The following is a 19,101-nucleotide window of genomic DNA, read 5'->3' as shown; positions in this document are numbered from 1 at the left end:
TGTTGCCTTGGCGATCTCGTCTCCAAACTGGCATCCGCCGCTTTTTATCGAAGGTTTTGTTTGTAAAAGCCTCAATTGCTTTTGATAACCTGCCATGAAAGGAACAGGCAGTCGCGGAGACTCTGGCAAACAGAAAGGTTTGCAAACAGAGCTAATCTCTGCTGATTGAAAGACCTGTGCATATAGTGACAAGGACCTCTCAATGGGAGCTTTTACTGCAATGTTGCGAAATAGACGGAACGACCGGTTAATAAATATTGCAAAAATACCCGGAGCAACTAGTTTAAACCCTTTGGGGCTTTTCAGGCCGGGAATCCATGCATGCTTGTTTGAGAGTCAGTTTCATCCAATTCGGTGGGATTCGTTTCAGAAGCAAGGGGGTGTCAAAGAAAGCAGTCAACTTGGAATAACTTCTTATTTAATATGAACTTGTACCCTTAATAGTGTTTTTAATACTACCTATTCAACTACTGGGAATAACTCTGAAGTAGGAACCTTGTGATTGTTGATCTTACATTTCCCTGTAATTTATGTTGCGTTTAACCTACTTATTTATCTTTTTGTTTTGTCTTTTTATGTCATGTTGTGAAGGGCGATGACTGTCCAATAAAAACTTTGATGACTGATTGACTGACTGGTTTCTCAGAAAATAGAATCGTAGAGTTGGGAGAGACCCCCAAGGGCCATCAAGTCCAACCTCATACAATGCAGGAACACACAATCAAAGCACTCCTGACAGATGGCCATCCAGCCTCTCTTTAAAAACCTCCAAAGAGGGAGACTCCGCCACACTCTGAGGTAGTACATTCCACTGTCGATTAGCCCTAACGGTCAGGAAGTTTTTCCTGATGTTTAGAAGAAGAAGAAGAAGAGTTTGGATTTATATCCCCCCTTTCTCTCCTGCAAGAGACTCAAAGGGGCTTACAATCTCCTTGCCCTTCCCCCCTCACAACAAACACCCTGTGAGGTAGGTGGGGCTGAGAGAGCTCTGAGAAGCTGTGACTAGCCCAAGGTCACCCAGCTGGCGTGTGTGGGAGTGTACAGGCTAATCTGAATTCCCCAGATCAGCCTCCACAGCTCAGGCAGTAGAGCAGGGAATCAAATCCTCCAGATTAGATACATGAGCTCTTAACCTCCTACGCCACTGCTGCTCCTTTAGGTGGAATCTCTTTTCCTTCACCTTGAACCCATCACTCCTGGTCTCTGGAGCAGCAGAAAACAAGCTTGCTCCCTCACCAACATGACATCCCTTCAAATATCTCAACATGACTATCATGTCACCTCTTAACCTTCTCTTCACCAAACTATACATCCCCAGCTCCCTAAGTCTCTCCTCGTAGGGCATGGATTCCAGACCTTTGACCATTTTAGTTGGCCTTCTCTGGGCCCATTCCAGCTTATCAATACACTTGGCATAGGTTTGTCTGGGAAAATGTGAGCACAAGGGCCTCTCTTCATCGCATTTATGCAGCCTTCTTCTCCAAGACAGTTGTAACGCTATTAAAACCCAATAGAGTTGCCAAACTCTAGTTTCAGAAATACCTGGAGATTTAAAAGTGCAACCTTAACAAGTAGGGTTTACAGAGTGGAGGGCCTGTGGTAGGGTATAATGTCATAGAGAGCCAGTGTGGTGCAGCGGTTAAGAGCAGGTAGATTCTAATCTGGAGAACTGGGTTTGATTCCCCACTCCTCCACCTGAGTGGCAGAGGCTTATCTGGTGAGCCAGATGTGTTTCTGCATTCCTACATTGCTGCTGAGTGAGCTTGGGCTAGTCACAGTCCTCTCAGAACTCTCTCAGCCTCACCTACCTCACAAGGTGTCTGTTGTGGGGAGAGGAGTTTGTAAGCCCCCCCCTCCATTCCATGGGCCCTCAATATCATCGGGACCCATTGTTTCCCCCCCTCCTTTTTAGGAGGATTAAGCTTAAGTTCAAATAAGGTCTTTCGTGAGATGCCTATCTTAGGAAATAACTGCTGTTTTTAACTGTATTTATGGAAGCTGTATTATGATGGTTTTATATATATGGTTTTATGTTGTACACCGCCCAGAGCCCTTCGGGGATGGGACGGTATGTTAAATAGAAGAAGAAGAAGAAGAGTTTGGATTTATATCCCCCCTTTCTCTCCTGCAGGAGACTCAAAGGGACTTACAATCTCCTTGCCCTTCCCCCCTCACAACAAACACCCTGTGAGGTGGGTGGGGCTGAGAGAGCTCAGAAGAGCTGTGACTAGCCCAAGGTCACCCAGCTGGCGTGTGTGGGAGTGCACAGGCTAATCTGAATTCCCCAGAGAAGCCTCCACAGCTCAGGCGGCAGAGCTGGGAATCAAACCCGGTTCCTCCAGATTAGATACATGAGCTCTTAACCTCCTATGCCACTGCTGCTGCTCCTATTCCAGGCAATTATTCCAGGCAATAAATAATAATAATAATAATAATAATAATAATAATAATAATAATAATAATAATAATAATAATAATAATAAGCCACCTTGAGTCTTCTTACAGGAGAGAAAGGTGGGGTATAAATCCAAATTCTTCTCCCAAAACAGCCATTTTCTCCAGAAGAAGTGGAATTGCTGTTTAAAGAAACGAAGAAACAAATCATGTAATTCTGGCTGTAATTCCAAGATTTCTCCAGCCCTGGAAATTGGCAACCCCTTTTAACACAGCAACTTGGTTTTGCAAAACAGGAAAAAAAAGTGATATTCACTGCCCCCTAGCGGCCAAATACCTTAGTTGCAAGACGAAGGTGCAGAAAGGATTATAGATTTCTCTCCGTGCATTCGAGATCAGAGGCAGAAGAGATGGTTTCTCCAGACAGCGGACGCTCCCCATCAATTCCCCAGCCTTCGGGATTCTTTCTGTGGCTGCCGAGGACTGACAGCAGCCCCCTTTCTGGGTGATACCTGCATGGGATTGTAACCCTCTGACTCCCAGTGCTAACTCCAGCCCGAAACCCCAGCCTTTTCAATGCAGTCTTGGGGATTTTCTTCCGCTCGGTCAAGTTACACGCGTGCTATAAATGCCTGCAGGACAGAGAACTCCTGAATCTCGCCTTGGGATGCCTTTGCACGCAGAGAGGAGTCTTCGCTTAAGATGGGCAATAAGCAGACGATCTTTACAGACGAACAGCTGGATGCTTATCAGGTAAGCCTCCTCCGTGGGCGTTCTTGGGAGCGAGGGGTGGGTGCCTCTACGGACTTGCCACCTTGTTGATGCAAAGGCAGTAGAAGATCTTTTAGCCTCCAAGAAAAAAGAACGGTGCCTCCTTCCCACGAAACCAAAGATGTAGCGACGGCAACTTTGCTGCCTTTAATGGTTAGTAGAGCCAGTGTTTTGAGGAGAAGCCGTGACTCAGTGATACAGCACATGTTTTGCATTCATAAGGTCCCGAGTTGTGCTGGGCATCGATTCTGCTCCCGGGAATAGCAGGCTTTTCAAGGACCCCTTTGCTCCAAACCATGCCGTCACTTTGAGATCTCAAGGTTCCTTTGGCTCGACACAAGGCAACATCATATATGTATCCCTACGACCCGCGCTCTGCTCGAAGGCATTTAAAAATATTCGAGAATCTCTTTCGATCGAGTCTTATTTTGGGAGTCCACCTGCCGGTTCGCACCCTTGAAGGCGGTAGTCCTAGGTCCTGAGATATATCCAACAAAGGTTCCACCGGAAATGTCAGGACTGACCACATCTTCAGATATTTTGTCCCCTCAGAGATGAGGATGATAATGCAGAACCTTAGATGCGTTTATAAACAAAACAACAGTGGGATTTCCCCCCCCCCCCAAAAAAAATGATCCAGACAATTGTGTTGAAACCAATAGGATCTTTGCTAGTAAATGTGTTTGGCAGGATTGGTCCTGCTCAATAGATCGTAGCAGAATTCTTAGAGGTGAATCAGGGGGAAAAAAATTCCTCTAAGAGAGATTCGGTGTCTCTTGCTTCTCCAGACGTCTTTGGATGTATGGGTCTAGAAAGAGAGGGAAGCATTTGTGGGTCCTTCTCTTTTGCTCCTCGCAAGTGGGGAAGGAAACGCCTAGAAAGGTAGGTGGGGCTGTCAGCAAACCCATGATCGATTGCGGGCAGGAAAATAATTCCACCTGGCCCTTATGCAGCCTGGTACAGCGAGAGCCACGGCCCGTTGGGCAGAAGAACTGATTTTTAAATAGGTTTCATTCCAGGCAATAAATATATTTATCCCTGCATAGCTGCTCTGTGTGGATTGAGGACGAGGTGATGCAGAAAATAATTTTAAAAATCAGCTGAAATCTGGCAGGTATTTGATCCACTGCCTTTCCTTCAAGGGCTAAATGATTAAGGCTTATAAAGTGTTTTGGCCCTGCTCGTTGCGAATTAATGGCTCAGAGGAAAAGACAAAAGGCTCTGGGTTCAATTCCTGGCATCTTTTGCCATACCTGTCACCGATTTTCACACCTGAAGATAGATGTTAGCTCTGCAGGACCACGGACAGCTCCAGGAAGACTAGTTGTTCCAAAGCTTTGCCAAACTCAGCCGAGCGGCTGTATCTTGGTTCAGCGCTTTTCTCTAAACTTTGGCCTAGCAACCAGCTAAAGACGTCTCTTCCTTCGATGACAACTAATCAACAACCCGATTCTAAGCCAACCAGAGGGGATTACAATCAATTGCTAGGAGGGGCTTGCTTAAATTGGTGCTGGTAATGGAGAACCACCTGCTTGGGTGAAGGTTGGTGGAAATTTGGGCAGTAGGAATGCAGCCACTGATAGAGACCGAAATGTGAATTCTTGTAGTTGATTGGCAAGGAATCTTGAGGAGGTTGGATGAAGGATGGAGAAAATTGATGGAGGGTCGAAGAACGAGGAAATTGATGGAGCAGTGCTGTTCTTCTTGGGTGCCTGCTCACTCAAACAGAGGAACAAGGAGATTTTAAAAAAAGAAACCCATACCTCCAGCTTCCTTTTCTTCACAAGCGGGTTGATTCTCTGATAGGTTCTTCTCTGAGCTACCTGCCACTCAGGATGGAGTATTCTATAAGACGGCTTCCTTGATTAACCTGGCTGTTGGGTCGGGGAGTGATGTGTGATGTTATCATTTGTCGTTCCTGAAAAGCTGGATTTCTGAAACAAAGGAAACAGTCAATTTTGGGGGAGGGGCAATCCCACGGGCCGAGCGGCTCTCTAAATTACCTCCTTCCTCTCCCCTTGTCCCGATAAGTTCATTAACAACATTCTTTCTCCCTGTGCAATTTTCTGTCTCAATGGAATTGCTCTGAACAGCCTAGAATGATTCATCTCCATCATTCACCAGCCCCGAACATTTTAATTCAATTGGGATTCAATTGCCCGAGTTCTGCCTGCTTGGGAAAAGAAAAAACAAACAAACCAACCCTCAATAAAATTGATTTTGAGTTGGCCCGGTAGGATCGGCTGCTCGTTTTGCAAAACAGACAAAGCGCATCTGAGCGTCGTCGTCATTTCAAAGTGTTGGATCCTGCTGTTACTAGACGTGGAGTATATCTTAGGGATAGTTACTAAGAAGAAGAATTTGGATTTATATCCTCCCTTTCGCTCCTGTAGGAGAGTCAAGGGTGGCTTACAAGCTCTTTTCCCATCCTTTCACCACAACAGACACATTGTGAGGTCGGTGGGGCTGAGAGAGCTCCAAAGAACTGTGGCTAGCCCAAGGTCCCCCAGCTGGCATGTGTGGGAGTGCACAAGCTCATCTGGTTCCCTAGACAAGCCTTCGCAGCTCAAGTGGCAGAGCGGGGACTCAAACCCTGTTCTCCAGATTAGAGTGCACCTACTCTTAATCACCACCCCATTCTGGAAGTAAGTCTCACCATATTGGGTAGGCCTTGTGTCCAGAGATTGACTCCCATGCACTAACTAAGAACAAATGAGGTAGCATAGGTTTGCACAGGTGGTAACAGCCACTAGCCAGTGATGGCATTTTGTAAATTTAGACTCCTATGCTTCTCCCCACTTCAGATGGTAACGTATGCTTCGAACGCACAGCTGTGTTTTCCTATCCCTGCAATAGAAGAAGAAGAGTTTGGATTTATATCCCCCCCTTTCTCTCCTGTAGGAGACTCAAAGGGGCTTACAATCTCCTTTCCCTTCCCCCCATAACAAACACCCTGTGAGGTGGGTGGGGCTGAGAGAGCTCCGAGAAGCTGTGACTAGCCCAAGGTCACCCAGCTGGCGTGTGTGGGAGTGCCCAGGCTAATCGGAATTCCCCAGAGAAGCCTCCACAGCTCAGGCGGCAGAGCGGGGAATCAAACCCGGTTCCTCCAGGTTAGATACATGAGCTCTTAACCTCCTACGCCACTGCTGCGTAGTGAAACAAGACCCTGGATTTTCAAAATCTGGCTCTAACAGAAAATCCATTCCAGTTCATATGACTTTAAAAGAGGATTAAACAAATCAAGAAAAGAACAGACTATCGGCAGTTATTGGTTGTGATAGCTAAACCGAACATCCATAGTCGGAGGTAGTATACCTGTGAATTACCAGACTATGGCAGCACCAATGGGGATGGGCTGATCCTTTCTGTCTTGCTGTGGGTGGCCTGCCAGAATGCAGTGGCGTAGGAGGTTAAGAGCTTGTGTATCTAATCTGGAGGAACCGGGTTTGATTCCCAGCTCTGCTGCCTGAGCTGTGGAGGCTTATCTGGGGAATTCAGATTAGCCTGTGCGCTCCCACACACGCCAGCTGGGTGACCTTGGGCTAGTCACAGCTTCTCGGAGCGCTCTCAGCCCCCCACCAACCTCACAGGGTGTTTGTTGTGAGGGGGGAAGGGCAAGGAGATTGTCAGCCCCTTTGAGTCTCCTGCAGGAGAGAAAGGGGGGACATAAATCCAAACTCTTCTTCTTCTTCTTCTTCTTCTTCTTCTTCTTCTTCTTCTTCTTCTTCTTCTTCTTCTTCTTCTTCTTCTTCTTCTTCTCCTCCTCCTCCTCCTCCTCCTCCTCCTCCCCCTCCTCCTCCTCCTCCTCCTCCTCCTCCTCCTCTGTTGGAAACAGGATACAGGGCCTAGATGCTCCAATAGGACCAGCTCTCGGGTTCCTCAGCGCGATAACTTTTCAAGCTTTGATTACTTTGCAGCCGGCTCTCCTGTTAAGTAACGACTTGGCTGTTTTTCTGGGCCTCTATAATTACAAGGCGGATCAGCTACCGCAAAGAGGATCCTGCTTTTGTGCCGGGAAACAGAGCGCCTTCAAGCGATAGCCTCGGAGTCCGGCGTTTACACTCTCTGGGACGAAGGCCGACTTGACCCGCTGGCTTTTATTTCAGTTTATGCAGTTTCAGACAATGTGACATCGCCGCCAGCGGCTCCCGAGAAGTCCTCTCATTGTGTCCCTGTAACCTTATTCGGCCACACAATACGCCCAAGGAGCAGCGCTCTCCTTTACTTCTCACTTCACAGACAGCGAAGGAAAGGGACTTAATAATTGATGTTAAAGTTAGACTCTGATAAGTGTGGCTTGAAACCCAAACCAATCCGACCCCATCTGCCAGAGTGGTTCATTTTGTACAAATTCGGGCTGTCGGCGGATTACATTTTTCTAGCTGCTCCCGTCGCCTTGCCTTTGGAAGATTGTCCTGCCCTTATATAAAGCCGTGGTGCGACCGCACTTGGAGTCCTGTGTTCAGTTCTGGTCGCCACATCTCAAAAAGGATATCGAAGAGATAGAAAAAGTGCAGAGAAGGGCAACGGGGATGATTGAAGGACTGGAGCACCTTCCTTATGAGGAGAGGCTGCAGCGTTTGGGACTCTTCAGTTTGGAGAGGAGACGTCTGAGGGGGGATAGGATTGAAGTCTATAAAATTATGCATGGGGTAGAAAATGTTGACAGAGAGAAATTTTTCTCTCTTTCTCACACTACTAGAACCAGGGGGCATCCATTGAAAATGCTGGGGGGAAGAATTAGGACTAATCAAAGGAAACACTTCTTCACGCAACGTGTGATTGGTGTTTGGAATATGCTGCCACAGGAGGTGGTGATGGCCACTAACCTGGATAGCTTTAAAAAGGGCTTGGACAGATTTATGGAGGAGAAGTTGATCTATGGCTACCAATCTTGATCCTCCCTGATCTGAGATTGCAAATGCCTTAACAGACCAGGTGCTCGGGAGCAGCAGCAGCAGAAGGCCATTGCTTTCACCTCCTGCATGTGAGCTCCCAAAGGCACCTGGTGGGCCACTGCGAGTAGCAGAAAGCTGGACTAGATGGACTCTGGTCTGATCCAGCTGGCTTGTTCTTATGTTCTTATGTTCTTAACTGATTAGCTGTGGAGGCTGTGCAGTGTCATAGAAATCATAGAGTTGGAAGAAACCCAACAAGTCCAACCCACCTGCAATTCAGGAACACACAATCATTTTAAAAAATAATTATTGTATAGCCGGAATAATTCCATACATACACATACAATACTTTATGTTATATCCAAACCATACATTTTCCCCTTTTTATCCCGTCCCCGCCCAAAGTTAAATTCTTCTTCTTTTCTTAACTTAGCAGCAGCAGTTTCACTCTTTCTAGTCTCTTCTCCCATCTTCCTTCAATGACTCCGACTTCTCTCATCCAGTCCTCATAGCCAGTCCATATCTTCATCATATCAGTCTTTCTATCTTTCCATAATTGATTTCTGGACATTATTTCAAATATTTCTAACTGGACTTGTTCCCAAACGTATTCTAGCCATTTCTGTATTGCCCATTTTTTCTTGTCTTTCCAGCCCAACCCTATAACGGCATGTAGAGTTTGGATTTATATCCCCCCCTTCTCTCCTGTAGGAGACTCAAAGGGGCTGACAATCTCCTTGCCCTTCCCCCCTCACAACAAACACCCTGTGAGGTAGGTGGGGCTGAGAGAGCTCCGAGAAGCTGTGACCAGCCCAAGGTCACCCAGCTGGCGTGTGTGGGAGTGCACAGGCTAATCTGAATTCCCCAGAGAAGCCTCCACAGCTCAGGCGGCAGAGCTGGGAGTCAAACCCGGTTCCTCCAGATTAGATACACGAGCTCTTAACCTCCAACGCCACTTCAGCTCTTATCATTATTTTATACATTATTCGTTGTCTTATTTCTACTCTACTATCCTCCAAAACATTAACTCCAAGACAATAAGTCTTTATTTAATGCTATTTTAAAGGAACACGCAATCAAAGCGCTCCTGACAGATGGCCACCCAGCCTCTCTTTAAAAACCTCCAAAGAAGGAGACTCCACCACACTCCCAGATAGCGCATCCCACTGTCTAACAGCCCTGAAGGTCAGGAAGTTTTTCCTGCTATTTAGGGGGACACCTCTGGGGCTGGGAGGTTACAGAGCCATGAACGCTGGTCCAAGCTCGTCGGAGGAAAGACAGGATAAACACATGATTGGCGGATCAGTCAATTGTTTCATTAATTGCAAAAGATTAACCAAGTGTGGGTTTGCTCGTGCTTAATGGACTTCCTCCATCTGTGCCAATAGTCGAGTGGTCATTTCTCCAGTCCGGCTATTCTTCTTCCGTATCTTCCTCGAGCATGCGGGAGGTCTGCAAATGCTCCCAGGAAAAGAAAGGATACAATTCACTGACCGAGTCTTCCAACTGACAAAGCTCTGTTGTTAGTTTATTGTGTTTCAGTTTTTGTCGTTGTGGGATCTGTGATTGGGGAGTTAGCCAGTATATTTAATTAACTGTTTCATGTTTTGGGGTGCTGTGTGGTTTCCGGGCTGTATGGCTGTGTTCTAGCAGCATTCTCTCCTGACGTTTCGCCTGCCTCTGTGGCTGGCATCTTCAGAGGATCTGATAGTAGGAATGGAAAGCAAGTGGAGTGTATATACTGTGAGGTCAAAAGGTGAGGCTCTCTGAATAGAGTAGCCTGGTATGTGAGTCACAAAGAAGTCTGTAGCCTGGGAGTAACAATGAAGATAATCAGCTCCACACTAATCAGCTCCGCACAAACACAGGACAACTATAGACAATAGCAACCAAGGAAACAAAGACCAGGATACTTCTATTCAGATGCTTTCACCTATTGCTATCTTCATTGTTACTCCCAGGCTACAGACTTCTTTGTGACTCACATACTAGGCTACTCCATTCAGAGAGCCTCACCTTTTGACCTCACAGTATATATACTCCACTTGCTTTCCATTCCTACTATCAGATCCTCTGAAGACGCCAGCCACAGATGCAGGCGAAACGTCAAGAGAGAATGCTGCTAGAACACGGCCATACAGCCCGGAAACCACACAGCACCCCAGTGATTCCGGCTGTGAAAGCCTTCGACAATACATTGTTTCATGTTTTATTTTATTTTTATTTATTTTATTATTAATTTTATACGCCGCCCCTTCCCCGAAGAGCTCTGGGCGGTGAACAACAAAATACAATAACAAACAGATGGAGCACGTAACAAAATACAAACTATAAATAAATAATCTAGGCTCCATAAACCATAAATACTAAAACCTATTAAAATACAGCGTTCCATACAAAATTGTCGGCGTCCACCATTAAAACCCAGAGGGGGAAGCAGTGGGCTCATTAGTGTTAAAGAGGCCCCAAGATGTAAAGGAGAACAGAAAGAAACAGTTTTATTGTTTGCTGGATTAATTTTTTGGTTGGACGCCGCCCCGAGCCTTGTGGGGAATCGGGCGGGATAAAAATGCAAAAATAACAGTAATAAATAAAACAATCCTTTTTGTCTCTTTTGCTTTTGCAGGACTGCACTTTCTTTACCCGGAAGGATATCCTTAAGTAAGCAGATTAGCTTCTGTTCTGCTTTGATAATTTGTAAATGGGACTTGATCGTGGCGGGCGGCGGGGGGGGGGGGGGGTTGGCTTGGGAAAAACCGCATGGGCGCCAAGTCGAACCTGTTGTGGTTGGAATGTTGGGACTTCTGTCCTTGGGAAAGGATGGTTTTGGGACAGAATCAAATCTTTAAATATCAAATATGATACATAAAACCAATGTAGAACTTCTTATAAAAGATAGGTATCTTCTTCAATCTAACTGATACACACTGTCTAATATTTAGGCATGGTCGGATACCTATTGCTGAATTATTTTGCTTTTAACTTGCTAAACAGATCTATTTATATTGCAATTTTATGTTAGATCGTATTTTTACATTGATGTGTAGGGGTATTTACTGTCATTTGCTCTGGCTATTTCTTAAAAAAAAATCTGAAGTGATCTGAATCCCTTGAAGTCAACCATCAAGTTATGTGGACTATTTTCTTGCTATTGAACTATCTTTGAGACTGCAGAATGTGTCTGTGTAAATCTTGATCTATCTATTTTTTTTTTTTATTTCTTCAATTTATATACCGCCCGATCCCCGAAGGGCTCCGGGCGGTAAACAACATTATCTAAATATCAGACAGGAGCGGTCATACAAAATATAAATACATAGGCTCCATCCCATAAAATAACTTAAAACTCATAAAACAGCGAATGGCAGTAATACATAAATGAGCAAGAGGCGTCCAACCCCAATTTAAAACCTACCCCCATGAGGGGAGAGACGGTGGGGCCCCTCAATATGAGGGGACCCTGATATAACTGGCCCAGGGCACTATGCCTATTAAAGGTTAATAAAGATAAAGATAAAGGTTTTGGGTGTCCTTGGTTGGCACCCGTAATTGTTGCCACGGCCCGGGTATGAGCCAATCGACCCCTGCAATGTCCTTGGGGGTTGCTGCAGTTCCAGAAATTTTCCCAGGAATATCACAGGCCGGTTTGCCCCAGGGGCATAATGTTACAAAACAGTGCTCCCCATATGCTCCTTCGGGGGAGGGCGGTATAAAAATGAAATAATAAATAAATAAATAAATAAATAAATAAATAAATAAATATCCAGCCCCAAACTGAAGAAGAAGAAGAAGAAGAAGAAGAAGAAGAAGAGGAAGAAGAAGAAGAAGAAGAAGAAGAAGAGTTTGGATTTATATCCCCCCTTTCTCTCCTACAGGAGACTCAAAGGGGCTTACAATCTCCTTGCCCTTCCCCCCTCACAACAAACACCCTGTGAGGTAGGTGGGGCTGAGAGAGCTCCGAGAAGCTGTGACTAGCCCAAGGTCACCCAGCTGGCGTGTGTGGGAGTGCACAGGCTAATCTGAATTCCCCAGATAAGCCTCCACAGCTCAGGCGGCAGAGCTGGGAATTGAACCAGGTTCCTCCAGATTAGATACACGAGCTCTTAACCTCCGACGCCACTGCTGAACCCTCAGCCGTAGACCCCCTGGAAACTCATGCCAAGATCCAGCAATCAGCTATGCAAAGGCAGTCAATAGCAGATCGCTTCTGTCCATCTACAGAGTTGCCATTAGATACACAACAGCGTTTTTGTGTGAGGTTCCTAGTTTGTACTGTAGGAAACAGGATCCTGGACTAGATAGACCTTTGGTCTGACCCTTACAGGGTTGAGCGACATTCGTAGGTGTCTAGCCAGTGGTGGGATCCAAAAATTTTAGTAACAGGTTCCCATGGTGGTGGGATTCAAACTGTGGCGTAGCGCCAATGGGGCTGGGCGGGGCACAACGGAGGCGTGGCCGGGCATTCTGGGGGCGGGGCATTCCTGGGCGGGGCTGTGGCAAGGACGCAGCCGCTGCGCCGGTCCTTGGGCGGGAAACGAATGCACGCAGGTGCAGGCTGCCACGCACGCCGGTGCACCTCCTGCTAGACTGCTTCAAGTTCTGCGTGCTACTGCTGAGAGGAGGGGCGTAACTCAGGCAAAAATCACGTGGCAAAATCACCCATTAGTAACCCCCTCTCGGCACACACAAATAATGAGTAACCTACTCTCGGGAACCTGTGAGAACCTGCTGGATCCCACCTCTGCGTCTAGCATAGACCCCCCCTGGCAGAATTTCTGCGTGTCCATTTTTGCCCCGACCAAGCGATCGCTCCCATGTTCAGTGTTCCTTCAAGGTAAAATAAAAACGAATGGTAATTTCCTCGTCCCATCACAGCTGCAGGACTCTCGGTTCTGCCAAAAGAGCAGATATTTGGAGAAGAACAGAGGTCTGCCAAGCAGGCGATAGAGGGTTGAACGGAGCTGATAAATGCGAGCTGTTCTCTGCAGTGGTTCACTGGAGTTATTTTATGTTCACCCTTCCACGCAAATAACTCTCGCATTTTAAAAAAAACCAGCGTTTTGGGCCTTCTGGGGATAACATATCTGGGGATAACATATCTGCTTATGCAGATATCTGCTTATGCAGGAGCAGCAGTGGCGTAGGAGGTTAAGAGCTCGTGTATCTAATCTGGAGGAACCGGGTTTGATTCCCAGCTCTGCCGCCTGAGCTGTGGAGGCTTATCTGGGGAATTCAGGTTAGCCTGTGCACTCCCACACATGCCAGCTGGGTGACCTTGGGCTAGTCACAGCTTCTCGGAGCTCTTTCAGCCCCACCTACCTCACAGGGTATTTGTTGTGAGGGGGGAAGGGCAAGGAGATTGTCAGCCCCTTTGAGTCTCCTGCAGGAGAGAAAGGGGGGATATAAATCCAAACTCCTCCTCCTCCTCCTCCTCCTCCTCCTCCTCCTCCTCTTCTTCTTCTTCTTCTTCTTCTTCTTCTTCTTCTTCTTCTTCCTCTCCTTCTCCTCCTCCTCCTTCTCCTCCTCCTCCTCCTGCTCCTGCTCCTCCTGCTCCTCCTCCTCCTCCTCACTCAAGCCATCTTTCTATTGTAAGCCCCTTTGAGTCTCCTGCAGGAGAGAAAGAGGGGATATAAATCCAAACTCCTCCTCCTCCTCCTCCTCCTCCTCCTCTTCTTCTTCTTCTTCTCCTTCTTCTTCCTCTCCTCCTCCTCCTCCTCCTCCTCCTCCTCACTCAACCCATCTTTCTATTGTAAGCCCCTTTTGAGTCTCCTTACAGGAGAGAAAGGGGGATATAAATCCAAACTCTTCTTCTTTTGCTCGGGAAATTTCAGTTTCCTGTTTTGATTTTCTAATGAGGATCGTTGCAGACACACGTGTAGATGTGGTGAAAACGACTGTCGTGAAAAAGCCGGATTTGCCAGCTTTGTCCGATCATGTCTAATTTATTTGGGGGGAAATCTGCCTGTCCTGTGTCTCGTCTAGAGATTAATTCGGAAGGGAGAAACAAGGAGGGGACGTGATTGATGCTCTGCTACTGCAAAAATATAGCATGATCTAATAGTGCATTAGCAGCAAGCAACAGCATAATGGGGAGAGATGAAAAACAGACGTTTGGCAGACGACGATTTTGTGCTTTGATGCTGAAGGGGTGTATCAAAACATCGCCATGATGTGGCTACAGCAAACTCACAAACTTAGATCCAGTTTTTGGGAGAGGTGGGATTCTTGTTCTTGCTACTGTCTCCTCCAGACGTCTGGCGGAGTGATATTATCTGTAATTTTTGCAGGGCGAGGAATGGGGTGTGTGCTGGGGAAGGTAAATTCCTATCCTACATGTGAACGCATGAAACACACTGATCTAGACTGTTTGTCTTGTCTATTTTGGCGGCGCCAGAGCTGCCATATTAAGAATTACACCCATCTTTTCCTTGGAGAAAGGGGGGGATAAAATTGCACTTGATACGACGATTTCCTTACATTCAGAAGAAGAAGAGTCTTGATTTATACCCCACCTTTCTCTCCTGTAAGGGGACTCAACGTGGCTGACAAGCTCCTTTCCCTTCCTCTCCCCACAACAGACAAGTGGGGCTGAGAGAGTTCAGAAAGAACTGTGACGGGCCCGAGGTCACCCAGCAGGAATGTAGGAGTGCGGAAACACACCTGGTTCACCAGATAAGCCTCCGCCACTCCGGTGGAGGAGTGGGGGATCAAACCCGGTTCTCCAGATCAGACTCCACCTGCTCTTAACCACCACACCACCCTGGCAACGAGCACCTTACAACTTGTGGAGACGGACACATTCCTTCCCCGATAAATGCTTCGCCATCATTTCTCCTCACACCAGTATCGACTGGTGCTGTTGTGGAGACGGGGCGGGGGGGGGGGGGGGGGAACTAATGACATGTTTAGAGCATCTCACAGTCTGATGGCCGCTCCGTGCTTTCTAATCAACGAGCCATTACCTGCTTTTATCTCCCCCTTTCAGCAGTTTCGCTTTGTGGGAAGTTTTTATTGCAACGCTGCGCGGCTGGCAGCCCGCTGGGAGATTTACGAGGAGGCTAGGAAAGAGTTTGTCCTCTGTTTGCACAGGCGGAGCTGAAACCTACTAGCTGGGTGGAATTGGTGGCCCATCAGGGGTTGGATAAGCCCTCTGGTTAAGCAGTATCAGAGGCGTTCCTCCCATTGGGCAAAGTGGGCAGTTGCCCTGGGCGCCGCCTGGTGGGGGGGGCGCAAAAACTGCAGGTTCGTCTGTGGGATTTTTGGCCTGCAGATGGCGCAGTTTTTAGGCTAGCAGCACCAAAATTTCAGGGATTTTTTTGGGAAACTGTCCAGATGATATCACCCAGGTTTGGTGAGGTTTGGTTCAGGGAGTCCAAAGTTATGGACTCCCAAAGGGAGTGCCTCATCCCCCATTGTTTCCAACGGGAGCTAATAGGAGATGGGGGCTACACCTTTGAGGGTTGATAACTTTGGACCCCCTGAACCAAACTTCACCAAACCTGGGTGGTATCATGAGTAGGGTCTCATGAAGATACTTGGAAATTTTGGTGCTGCTATCTTAATAATTTCACCCCTGACAGCAGGCACCCCCTGACAGCAGGCATTTCCCCAGATTTTCCTTTTAAATCCACCCCCTTCCTGCCACCCCCATTTATCTATTTCTTTTATTCTCTCAATGCCTAATTAAGGTTATTATTACTATTTTGAAAGCATTTTGAATATTTCTGCTGTGTTCAGATTTGTGAGTTGGGGCATGTTCTATAATGTGATGGTGACTTTGAAACGACCTAGTGGTAAACTTTTTTTGTTTGGTCATGGTGGGGGAGGGTGGCTGCCCATGGGGGGGGCATCAAACTCAGGTTTTGCCCAGGGCTCCAGTTTGCCTAGGTACGCCACTGAGCAGTATGGTCCACACAACTCAGAGATGTCGCCAGAAACGGCACCCCTTTGAATTGGAGATGGATTGGACATTTTTTCCAAGCGACGCGGACACTCTTGTCATTTTCACACCTTTCCTACTACGCAGGGTTGTTGGTTGGTTGGTTGCCTCGAACAGGTTGACCCAGAGGTGGGATCCAGCAGGTTCTCACCAGTTCCCGAGAGTGGGTTACTAATTATTGGTGTGTGCCGAGAGGGGGTTACTAATGGGGTCCGCTTTTCCGTCTCCACGCCCTCGCCTCCCCGAGAGGCATCCTGCCTTTGAACGTGAAGGTTCCGTATAGCAATTGCAACTAATAATGTAACTCCCTGAACTGGGTTAATCCCTTTCAGGTACTGCAATTCATTGATATTCTCAGCCTTTCGTACCTTTTATCTCACCCGTCTCTATCAAAGGACCTGTGTTTTTCACCCTTGCTGTGTTCAGATTTGTGAGTTGGGGCATTTTCTATAATGTGATGATGATTTAGAAATGACCTGGTGCAAAAACATTTTTTGGGGTCGTGGTGGGGTGGCTGCCCATGGGGGGGGCATCCAACTCAGGTTTTGCCCAGGGCTCAGGTTTGCCTAGGTACGCCTCTGCCCCCTTTGCTGCGGGGGTGGGGGGGCTGGCGAGGGAACCTGTTACTAAAATTTTTGGGTCCCACCACTGGGTTGACCTAAATCTGAGCAGTCAACTCATGTTATAGGAATAGAAATAGTCACTCAGAGACTCTCTCTTTTGTGCGTCTGTGTGCTTGCTTACAGGTTGCATGGCCGATACCACGAACTAGCGCCAAACCTGGTACCAATGGACTATAAGAGAGACCCAGGTGTGACTGTACCTATGCAGCTCATCGTAAATATGCCGGAGCTAAAGGTACCCCTTCTCACTATTACCATAACCATGTTGTAGCCTTACCCCATAAAGCCCGAATTTACCCTGAACAAATAATTTGCAGCTTGCCAGCGTGGCGCAGTGGTTAAGAGCAGGTGCACTCTAATCTGGAGAACCGGGTTTGATTCCCTGCTTTGCCACTTGGGCTGTGGAGGCTTATCTGGGGAACCAGATTAGCTTGGGCACTCCAACACAGGCCAGCTGGGTCACCTTGGGCTAGTCACAGTTCCTCGGAGCTCTCTCAGCCCCACCCACCTCACAGGGTGTTTGTTGGGAAGGGGGCGGGAAGGGAAAGGAGATTGTAAGCATCTTTGAGTCCTTGTAGGGACTTCCAACTTCATCTGCCTAGAGTATTCATTGTAAATAAGTATACCGTTTGGTCCTCAGTCAGCGCTATGTCTTTATGAAGATAATTTCTAAGTCGATCAACTGAACTGCATTATGGGACAACTAGATGTGAATCCAGTAGCACTTTAAAGACCAACAAGATTCGCAGAGTATAAACTTTGGAGAGTCAAAACTCCCTTTGTCTGACATAGTCACAGAGCTTTTGAAACATCGAACTTGGCCATAAAGGCATAAATCTGTTGTTTGAGTCCCCACCTAAATCTGCCTAGGGTCTCTGCCAGAGGCTGCATTTCTATCTGACCGGAGATGAAGAAGAAGAAGAAGAAGAAGAAGAAGAGGAAGAGGAAGAAGAAGAAGAGGAAGAAGAAGAAGAAGAAGAGGAAGAAGAAGAGGAAGAAGAAGAAGAAGAGGAAGAAGAAGAAGAAGAAGAGGAAGAAGAGGAAGAAGAAGAGAAAGAAGAAGAAGAGGAAGAAGAAGAAGAAGAGGAAGAAGAAGAAGAGGAAGAAGAAGAAGAAGAGTTTGGATTTATATCCCCCCTTTCTCTCCTGCAGGAGACTCAAAGGGCTGACAATCTCCTTGCCCTTCCCCCCTCACAACAAACACCCTGTGAGGTGGGTGGGGCTGAGAGAGCTCCGAGAAGCTGTGACTAGCTCAAGGTCACCCACCTGGCGTGTGTGGGAGTGTACAGGCTAATCTGAATTCCCCAGGTCAGTCTCCACAGCTCAGGCGGCAGAGCTGGGAATCAAACCCGGTTCCTCCAGATTAGATACACGAGCTCTTAACCTCCTGCGCCACTGCTGTTGTCGTGCGCTCTAACATGAGCCAAGATGAATCTTCCCTACCAATGAAGGCCCTTAGCTGCCGCCGTGTAGATCCAAGAGGGGAACGGAAAATTAAGTGAGGGTAATGAAAGGTTTAGTGCTTGTCTATAAACCACCTTAAACGATGTAACAAGGACGATTACCCTTCAGCGATGAGTGCAATTTGTTATGTTAAAATGCACTGTCGGGTCCTCGATTCGCCACAGTTCGGTAGCCCCCCTCTAAGAGAGCCAGCGTGGTGTAGTGGTTAAGAGCAGGTGCGCTCTAGTCTGGAGAACCGGGTTTGATTCCCTGCTCTGCCACTTGAGCTGCAGAGGGGAATCGAAGGTGCTGAAAAGATGTCCCCCGAGGCCAAAGGTTTGCATTGACCTGGCCCCAACCCTGAGGATTACTTTACATCATATCTATAGCCTTGTAACTTCATATGGTGAGAGTGCCCTCCTGACAGGACGCAGCCTGCTAAAATTCCCAGGTTGCCGCTTCAGAATAAATGGAGGGCCGTCAGGTTAACGCTGGGGCATGGCCAAAAGCGTCGGGGCAAAACGAGAACGTCTTTTATCTTAGCGCTTGACCGAATACCAGAAGGGCTAGGGGGTTGCGACCGTCCAGGTGAGTCCCGGAGATGTCCCGGAGTTACACCTGCTCTCCAGACACCGACATCAATTCCCCTGGACCGAATGGCTGCTTGGGGGGGCATTAGGTCACGTTTACTGGAGTTACATGCAATCCAGTTTCATTAACTTAAGCCTGCTTCTGAATTCCCCCCGGTTTATTCGTTTGCAAACGGTAACTGGATCCAGTGGTAATACACTCTCGGCTGTAAGGGAAACCAATTGGTCGCGAGGCAGGAGCTTCGGAAAGAGGAGAATGCTAAAGCCCCAAATAGTCTGTCATAAGGATGATGGAGGAGGCAGAGTTTTGGATTTACACCCCACCTTTCTCTCCTGTAAGGAGACTCAAGGCTTACAAATGATGGCCACCTCTCCTCATAACAGACACCTTGTGAGGTAGGTGGGGCTGAGAGAGTCCTGAGAGAACTGTGACTAGCCCAAGG

At 47.4% G+C, this 19,101-nt stretch overlaps 1 long non-coding RNA gene across 1 annotated transcript; it reads left to right on the top strand.

Annotated features, from left to right (window-relative positions):
- Positions 1–2,737: 2,737 nt before the first annotated feature.
- Positions 2,738–16,864, top strand: LOC125424720. The gene is made up of 3 exons (XR_007243266.1): positions 2,738–3,147; positions 10,690–10,724; positions 16,749–16,864. It is a non-coding gene; the product is annotated as an uncharacterized LOC125424720 (long non-coding RNA).
- Positions 16,865–19,101: the final 2,237 nt, after the last annotated feature.

Source organism: Sphaerodactylus townsendi, linkage group LG17 (genome assembly GCF_021028975.2).
Source record: "Sphaerodactylus townsendi isolate TG3544 linkage group LG17, MPM_Stown_v2.3, whole genome shotgun sequence".
Lineage (NCBI taxonomy): Eukaryota > Metazoa > Chordata > Lepidosauria > Squamata > Sphaerodactylidae > Sphaerodactylus > Sphaerodactylus townsendi.
The sequence above is the reverse complement of the archived record's forward strand: the minus strand, read 5'-3'. Positions and strand labels throughout refer to the sequence as shown.